Genomic DNA, 9,519 nt, shown 5'->3' with positions numbered 1-9,519 from the left:
CCCTTTTTTTCTCGAAATTCAGAAAGTGTTCGCGATTGTCATCTTAATGCTATCGTGTAAGAAGTAAGTCAGAGGGAATACAGGGCCGCACCCCGTTCTTCGGTATGGCCATTATTTCCGGAATTAGAGACTCAAATATTTTAGGAACCCAAAAATTGGGGCGAGAAAAAAGTGCGACGGATTTGCTGGATTTTTGCGGTGATTACTAGGGAAGATGCTGGGATACTACAGTTAAAAGGGCGCGCCTGTGAGCCGCTGCGTTCTCCTTGTGTAGAAAAAAGTCTGTTTTGGAAGGTCAAAATGATCATTTTTTGAAAATTTGTCGGCCTCTCCGATCCAAACGCGCCGGGATAGAGAGTTGACCTTTGTACTGAAGATAGAGTTAAACGAGCTCTATTCAACGCACTCTTCGGCTTTGTTCTGACTCTAAGTACTGCGGAGTTATGGCGGCTAGAATGTCGGCGGAATAGGGGTTCAAACCCCTCCCCTTTTTTTCTCGAAATTCAGAAAGTGTTCGCGATTGTCATCTTAATGCTATCGTGTAAGAAGTAAGTCAGAGGGAATACAGGGCCGCACCCCGTTCTTCGGTATGGCCATTATTTCCGGAATTAGAGACTCAAATATTTTAAGTACCCAAAAATTGGGGCGAGAAAAAAGTGCGACGGATTTGCTGGATTTTTGCGGTGATTACTAGGGAAGATGCTGGGGTACTACAGTTAAAAGGGCGCGCCACTGAGCCGCTTCGTTCTCCTTGTGTAGAAAAAAGTCTGTTTTGGAAGGTCAAAATGACCATTTTTTGAAAATTTGTCGGCCTCTCCGATCCAAACGCGCCGGGATAGAGAGTTGTCCTTTATACTGAAGATAGAGTTCAACGAGCTCTATTCAACGCACTCTTCGGCTTTGTTCTAACTCTAAGTACTGCGGAGTTATGGCGGCTAGAATGTCGGCGGAATAGGGGTTCAAACCCCTCCCCTTTTTTCCTCGAAATTCAGAAAGTGTTCGCGATTGTCATCTTAATGCTATCGTGTAAGAAGTAAGTCAGAGGGAATACAGGGCCGTACCCCGTTCTTCGGTGTGGGCATTATTTCCGGAATTAGAGACTCAAATATTTTAGGTACCCAAAAATAGGGGCGAGAAAAAAGTGCGACGGATTTGCTGGATTTTTGCGGTGATTACTAGGGAAAATGCTGGGGTACTACAGTTAAAAGGGCGCGCCTCTGAGCCGCTTCATTCTCCGTGTGTAGAAAAAAGTCTGTTTTGGAAGGTCAAAATGACCATTTTTTGAAAATTTGTCGGCCTCTCCGATCCAAACGCGCCGGGATAGAGAGTTGTCCTTTATACTGAAGATAGAGTTCAATGAGCTCTATTCAACGCACTCTTCGGCTTTGTTCTAACTCTAAGTACTGCGGAGTTATGGCGGCTAGAATGTCGGCGGAATAGGGGTTCAAACCCCTCCCCTTTTTTTCTCGAAATTCAGAAAGTGTTCGCGATTGTCATCTTAATGCTATCGTGTAAGAAGTAAGTCAGAGGGAATACAGGGCCGCACCCCGTTCTTCGGTATGGCCATTATTTCCGGAATTAGAGACTCAAATATTTTAGGAACCCAAAAATTGGGGCGAGAAAAAAGTGCGACGGATTTGCTGGATTTTTGCGGTGATTACTAGGGAAGATGCTGGATACTACAGTTAAAAGGGCGCGCCTGTGAGCCGCTGCGTTCTCCTTGTGCTAGAAAAAAGTCTGTTTTGGAAGGTCAAAATGATCATTTTTTGAAAATTTGTCGGCCTCTCCGATCCAAACGCGCCGGGATAGAGAGTTGACCTTTATACTGAAGATAGAGTTAAACGAGCTCTATTCAACGCACTCTTCGGCTTTGTTCTGACTCTAAGTACTGCGGAGTTATGGCGGCTAGAATGTCGGCGGAATAGGGGTTCAAACCCCTCCCCTTTTTTTCTCGAAATTCAGAAAGTGTTCGCGATTGTCATCTTAATGCTATCGTGTAAGAAGTAAGTCAGAGGGAATACAGGGCCGCACCCCGTTCTTCGGTATGGCCATTATTTCCGGAATTAGAGACTCAAATATTTTAGGAACCCAAAAATTGGGGCGAGAAAAAAGTGCGACGGATTTGCTGGATTTTTGCGGTGATTACTAGGGAAGATGCTGGGATACTACAGTTAAAAGGGCGCGCCTGTGAGCCGCTGCGTTCTCCTTGTGTAGAAAAAAGTCTGTTTTGGAAGGTCAAAATGACCATTTTTTGAAAATTTGTCGGCCTCTCCGATCCAAACGCGCCGGGATAGAGAGTTGTCCTTTATACTGAAGATAGAGTTCAACGAGCTCTATTCAACGCACTCTTCGGCTTTGTTCTGACTCTAAGTACTGCGGAGTTATGGCGGCTAGAATGTCGGCGGAATAGGGGTTCAAACCCCTCCCCTTTTTTTCTCGAAATTCAGAAAGTGTTCGCGATTATCATCTTAATGCTATCGTGTAAGAAGTAAGTCAGAGGGAATACAGGGCCGCACCCCGTTCTTCGGTATGGCCATTATTTCCGGAATTAGAGACTCAAATATTTTAGGTACCCAAAAATTGGGGCGAGAAAAAAGTGCGACGGATTTGCTGGATTTTTGCGGTGATTACTAGGGAAGATGCTGGGGTACTACAGTTAAAAGGGCGCGCCTCTGAGCCGCTTCGTTCTCCTTGTGTAGAAAAAAGTCTGTTTTGGAAGGTCAAAATGACCATTTTTTGAAAATTTGTCGGCCCTCTCCGATCCAAACGCGCCGGGATAGAGAGTTGTCCTTTATACTGAAGATAGAGTTCAACGAGCTCTATTCAACGCACTCTTCGGCTTTGTTCTAACTCTAAGTACTGCGGAGTTATGGCGGCTAGAATGTCGGCGGAATAGGGGTTCAAACCCTTCCCCTTTTTTTCTCGAAATTCAGAAAGTGTTCGCGATTGTCATCTTAATGCTATCGTGTAAGAAGTAAGTCAGAGGGAATACAGGGCCGCACCCCGTTCTTCGGTATGGCCATTATTTCCGGAATTAGAGACTCAAATATTTTAGGTACCCAGAAATTGGGGCGAGAAAAAAGTGCGACGGATTTGCTGGATTTTTGCGGTGATTACTAGGGAAGATGCTGGGGTACTACAGTTAAAAGGGCGCGCCTCTGAGCCGCTTCGTTCTCCTTGTGTAGAAAAAAGTCTGTTTTGGAAGGTCAAAATGACCATTTTTTGAAAATTTGTCGGCCTCTCCGATCCAAACGCGCCGGGATAGAGAGTTGTCCTTTATACTGAAGATAGAGTTCAACGAGCTCTATTCAACGCACTCTTCGGCTTTGTTCTAACTCTAAGTACTGCGGAGTTATGGCGGCTAGAATGTCGGCGGAATAGGGGTTCAAACCCCTCCCCTTTTTTTCTCGAAATTCAGAAAGTGTTCGCGATTGTCATCTTAATGCTATCGTGTAAGAAGTAAGTCAGAGGGAATACAGGGCCGCACCCCGTTCTTCGGTATGGCCATTATTTCCGGAATTAGAGACTCAAATATTTTAGGAACCCAAAAATTGGGGCGAGAAAAAAGTGCGACGGATTTGCTGGATTTTTGCGGTGATTACTAGGGAAGATGCTGGGATACTACAGTTAAAAGGGCGCGCCTGTGAGCCGCTGCGTTCTCCTTGTGTAGAAAAAAGTCTGTTTTGGAAGGTCAAAATGACCATTTTTTGAAAATTTGTCGGCCTCTCCGATCCAAACGCGCCGGGATAGAGAGTTGACCTTTATACTGAAGATAGAGTTCAACGAGCTCTATTCAACGCACTCTTCGGCTTTGTTCTAACTCTAAGTACTGCGGAGTTATGGCGGCTAGAATGTCGGCGGAATAGGGGTTCAAACCCCTCCCCTTTTTTTCTCGAAATTCAGAAAGTGTTCGCGATTGTCATCTTAATGCTATCGTGTAAGAAGTAAGTCAGAGGGAATACAGGGCCGCACCCCGTTCTTCGGTATGGCCATTATTTCCGGAATTAGAGACTCAAATATTTTAGGTACCCAAAAATTGGGGCGAGAAAAAAGTGCAACGGATTTGCTGGATTTTTGCGGTGATTACTAGGGAAGATGCTGGGGTACTACAGTTAAAAGGGCGCGCCTCTGAGCCGCTTCGTTCTCCTTGTGTAGAAAAAAGTCTGTTTTGGAAGGTCAAAATGACCATTTTTTGAAAATTTGTCGGCCTCTCCGATCCAAACGCGCCGGGATAGAGAGTTGTCCTTTATACAGAAGATAGAGTTCAACGAGCTCTATTCAACGCACTCTTCGGCTTTGTTCTAACTCTAAGTACTGCGGAGTTATGGCGGCTAGAATGTCGGCGGAATAGGGGTTCAAACCCCTCCCCTTTTTTTCTCGAAATTCAGAAAGTGTTCGCGATTGTCATCTTAATGCTATCGTGTAAGAAGTAAGTCAGAGGGAATACAGGGCCGCACCCCGTTCTTCGGTATGGCCATTATTTCCGGAATTAGAGACTCAAATATTTTAGGAACCCAAAAATTGGGGCGAGAAAAAAGTGCGACGGATTTGCTGGATTTTTGCGGTGATTACTAGGGAAGATGCTGGGATACTACAGTTAAAAGGGCGCGCCTGTGAGCCGCTGCGTTCTCCTTGTGTAGAAAAAAGTCTGTTTTGGAAGGTCAAAATGATCATTTTTTGAAAATTTGTCGGCCTCTCCGATCCAAACGCGCCGGGATAGAGAGTTGACCTTTATACTGAAGATAGAGTTAAACGAGCTCTATTCAACGCACTCTTCGGCTTTGTTCTGACTCTAAGTACTGCGGAGTTATGGCGGCTAGAATGTCGGCGGAATAGGGGTTCAAACCCCTCCCCTTTTTTTCTCGAAATTCAGAAAGTGTTCGCGATTATCATCTTAATGCTATCGTGTAAGAAGTAAGTCAGAGGGAATACAGGGCCGCACCCCGTTCTTCGGTATGGCCATTATTTCCGGAATTAGAGACTCAAATATTTTAGGTACCCAAAAATTGGGGCGAGAAAAAAGTGCGACGGATTTGCTGGATTTTTGCGGTGATTACTAGGGAAGATGCTGGGGTACTACAGTTAAAAGGGCGCGCCTCTGAGCCGCTTCGTTCTCCTTGTGTAGAAAAAAGTCTGTTTTGGAAGGTCAAAATGACCATTTTTTGAAAATTTGTCGGCCTCTCCGATCCAAACGCGCCGGGATAGAGAGTTGTCCTTTATACTGAAGATAGAGTTCAACGAGCTCTATTCAACGCACTCTTCGGCTTTGTTCTAACTCTAAGTACTGCGGAGTTATGGCGGCTAGAATGTCGGCGGAATAGGGGTTCAAACCCTTCCCCTTTTTTTCTCGAAATTCAGAAAGTGTTCGCGATTGTCATCTTAATGCTATCGTGTAAGAAGTAAGTCAGAGGGAATACAGGGCCGCACCCCGTTCTTCGGTATGGCCATTATTTCCGGAATTAGAGACTCAAATATTTTAGGTACCCAGAAATTGGGGCGAGAAAAAAGTGCGACGGATTTGCTGGATTTTTGCGGTGATTACTAGGGAAGATGCTGGGGTACTACAGTTAAAAGGGCGCGCCTCTGAGCCGCTTCGTTCTCCTTGTGTAGAAAAAAGTCTGTTTTGGAAGGTCAAAATGACCATTTTTTGAAAATTTGTCGGCCTCTCCGATCCAAACGCGCCGGGATAGAGAGTTGTCCTTTATACTGAAGATAGAGTTCAACGAGCTCTATTCAACGCACTCTTCGGCTTTGTTCTAACTCTAAGTACTGCGGAGTTATGGCGGCTAGAATGTCGGCGGAATAGGGGTTCAAACCCCTCCCCTTTTTTTCTCGAAATTCAGAAAGTGTTCGCGATTGTCATCTTAATGCTATCGTGTAAGAAGTAAGTCAGAGGGAATACAGGGCCGCACCCCGTTCTTCGGTATGGCCATTATTTCCGGAATTAGAGACTCAAATATTTTAGGAACCCAAAAATTGGGGCGAGAAAAAAGTGCGACGGATTTGCTGGATTTTTGCGGTGATTACTAGGGAAGATGCTGGGATACTACAGTTAAAAGGGCGCGCCTGTGAGCCGCTGCGTTCTCCTTGTGTAGAAAAAAGTCTGTTTTGGAAGGTCAAAATGACCATTTTTTGAAAATTTGTCGGCCTCTCCGATCCAAACGCGCCGGGATAGAGAGTTGACCTTTATACTGAAGATAGAGTTCAACGAGCTCTATTCAACGCACTCTTCGGCTTTGTTCTAACTCTAAGTACTGCGGAGTTATGGCGGCTAGAATGTCGGCGGAATAGGGGTTCAAACCCCTCCCCTTTTTTTCTCGAAATTCAGAAAGTGTTCGCGATTGTCATCTTAATGCTATCGTGTAAGAAGTAAGTCAGAGGGAATACAGGGCCGCACCCCGTTCTTCGGTATGGCCATTATTTCCGGAATTAGAGACTCAAATATTTTAGGTACCCAAAAATTGGGGCGAGAAAAAAGTGCGACGGATTTGCTGGATTTTTGCGGTGATTACTAGGGAAGATGCTGGGGTACTACAGTTAAAAGGGCGCGCCTCTGAGCCGCTTCGTTCTCCTTGTGTAGAAAAAAGTCTGTTTTGGAAGGTCAAAATGACCATTTTTTGAAAATTTGTCGGCCTCTCCGATCCAAACGCGCCGGGATAGAGAGTTGTCCTTTATACAGAAGATAGAGTTCAACGAGCTCTATTCAACGCACTCTTCGGCTTTGTTCTAACTCTAAGTACTGCGGAGTTATGGCGGCTAGAATGTCGGCGGAATAGGGGTTCAAACCCCTCCCCTTTTTTTCTCGAAATTCAGAAAGTGTTCGCGATTGTCATCTTAATGCTATCGTGTAAGAAGTAAGTCAGAGGGAATACAGGGCCGCACCCCGTTCTTCGGTATGGCCATTATTTCCGGAATTAGAGACTCAAATATTTTAGGAACCCAAAAATTGGGGCGAGAAAAAAGTGCGACGGATTTGCTGGATTTTTGCGGTGATTACTAGGGAAGATGCTGGGATACTACAGTTAAAAGGGCGCGCCTGTGAGCCGCTGCGTTCTCCTTGTGTAGAAAAAAGTCTGTTTTGGAAGGTCAAAATGATCATTTTTTGAAAATTTGTCGGCCTCTCCGATCCAAACGCGCCGGGATAGAGAGTTGACCTTTATACTGAAGATAGAGTTAAACGAGCTCTATTCAACGCACTCTTCGGCTTTGTTCTGACTCTAAGTACTGCGGAGTTATGGCGGCTAGAATGTCGGCGGAATAGGGGTTCAAACCCCTCCCCTTTTTTTCTCGAAATTCAGAAAGTGTTCGCGATTGTCATCTTAATGCTATCGTGTAAGAAGTAAGTCAGAGGGAATACAGGGCCGCACCCCGTTCTTCGGTATGGCCATTATTTCCGGAATTAGAGACTCAAATATTTTAGGTACCCAAAAATTGGGGCGAGAAAAAAGTGCGACGGATTTGCTGGATTTTTGCGGTGATTACTAGGGAAGATGCTGGGGTACTACAGTTAAAAGGGCGCGCCACTGAGCCGCTTCGTTCTCCTTGTGTAGAAAAAAGTCTGTTTTGGAAGGTCAAAATGACCATTTTTTGAAAATTTGTCGGCCTCTCCGATCCAAACGCGCCGGGATAGAGAGTTGTCCTTTGTACTGAAGATAGAGTTCAACGAGCTCTATTCAACGCACTCTTCGGCTTTGTTCTAACTCTAAGTACTGCGGAGTTATGGCGGCTAGAATGTCGGCGGAATAGGGGTTCAAACCCCTCCCCTTTTTTCCTCGAAATTCAGAAAGTGTTCGCGATTGTCATCTTAATGCTATCGTGTAAGAAGTAAGTCAGAGGGAATACAGGGCCGCACCCCGTTCTTCGGTATGGCCATTATTTCCGGAATTAGAGACTCAAATATTTTAGGTACCCAAAAATTGGGGCGAGAAAAAAGTGCGACGGATTTGCTGGATTTTTGCGGTGATTACTAGGGAAGATGCTGAGATACTACAGTTAAAAGGGCGCGCCTCTGAGCCGCTTCGTTCACCTTGTGTAGGAAAATGTCTGTTTTGGAAGGTCAAAATGACCATTTTTTGAAAATTTGTCGGCCTCTCCGATCCAAACGCGCCGGGATAGAGAGTTGTCCTTTATACTGAAGATAGAGTTCAACGAGCTCTATTCAACGCACTCTTCGGCTTTGTTCTAACTCTAAGTACTGCGGAGTTATGGCGGCTAGAATGTCGGCGGAATAGGGGTTCAAACCCCTGCCCTTTTTTTCTCGAAATTCAGAAAGTGTTCGCGATTGTCATCTTAATGCTATCGTGTAAGAAGTAAGTCAGAGGGAATACAGGGCCGCACCCCGTTCTTCGGTATGGCCATTATTTCCGGAATTAGAGACTCAAATATTTTAGGAACCCAAAAATTGGGGCGAGAAAAAAGTGCGACGGATTTGCTGGATTTTTGCGGTGATTACTAGGGAAGATGCTGGGATACTACAGTTAAAAGGGCGCGCCTGTGAGCCGCTGCGTTCTCCTTGTGTAGAAAAAAGTCTGTTTTGGAAGGTCAAAATGACCATTTTTTGAAAATTTGTCGGCCTCTCCGATCCAAACGCGCCGGGATAGAGAGTTGTCCTTTATACTCAAGATAGAGTTCAACGAGCTCTATTCAACGCACTCTTCGGCTTTGTTCTGACTCTAAGTACTGCGGAGTTATGGCGGCTAGAATGTCGGCGGAATAGGGGTTCAAACCCCTCCCCTTTTTTTCTCGAAATTCAGAAAGTGTTCGCGATTGTCATCTTAATGCTATCGTGTAAGAAGTAAGTCAGAGGGAATACAGGGCCGCACCCCGTTCTTCGGTATGGCCATTATTTCCGGAATTAGAGACTCAAATATTTTAGGTACCCAAAAATTGGGGCGAGAAAAAAGTGCGACGGATTTGCTGGATTTTTGCGGTGATTACTAGGGAAGATGCTGGGGTACTACAGTTAAAAGGGCGCGCCTCTGAGCCGCTTCGTTCTCCTTGTGTAGAAAAAAGTCTGTTTTGGAAGGTCAAAATGACCATTTTTTTAAATTTGTCGGCCTCTCCGATCCAAACGCGCCGGGATAGAGAGTTGTCCTTTATACTGAAGATAGAGTTCAACGAGCTCTATTCAACGCACTCTTCGGCTTTGTTCTAACTCTAAGTACTGCGGAGTTATGGCGGCTAGAATGTCGGCGGAATAGGGGTTCAAACCCTTCCCCTTTTTTTCTCGAAATTCACAAAGTGTTCGCGATTGTCATCTTAATGCTATCGTGTAAGAAGTAAGTCAGAGGGAATACAGGGCCGCACCCCGTTCTTCGGTATGGCCATTATTTCCGGAATTAGAGACTCAAATATATTAGGTACCCAAAAATAGGGGCGAGAAAAAAGTGCGACGGATTTGCTGGATTTTTGCGGTGATTACTAGGGAAGATGCTGGGATACTACAGTTAAAAGGGCGCGCCTCTGAGCCGCTTCGTTCACCTTGTGTAGGAAAATGTCTGTTTTGGAAGGTCAAAATGA

Source organism: Periplaneta americana, chromosome 16 (genome assembly GCF_040183065.1).
Source record: "Periplaneta americana isolate PAMFEO1 chromosome 16, P.americana_PAMFEO1_priV1, whole genome shotgun sequence".
Classification (NCBI taxonomy): Eukaryota; Metazoa; Arthropoda; class Insecta; order Blattodea; family Blattidae; genus Periplaneta; species Periplaneta americana.
Note: the sequence above shows the minus strand (reverse complement) of the source record.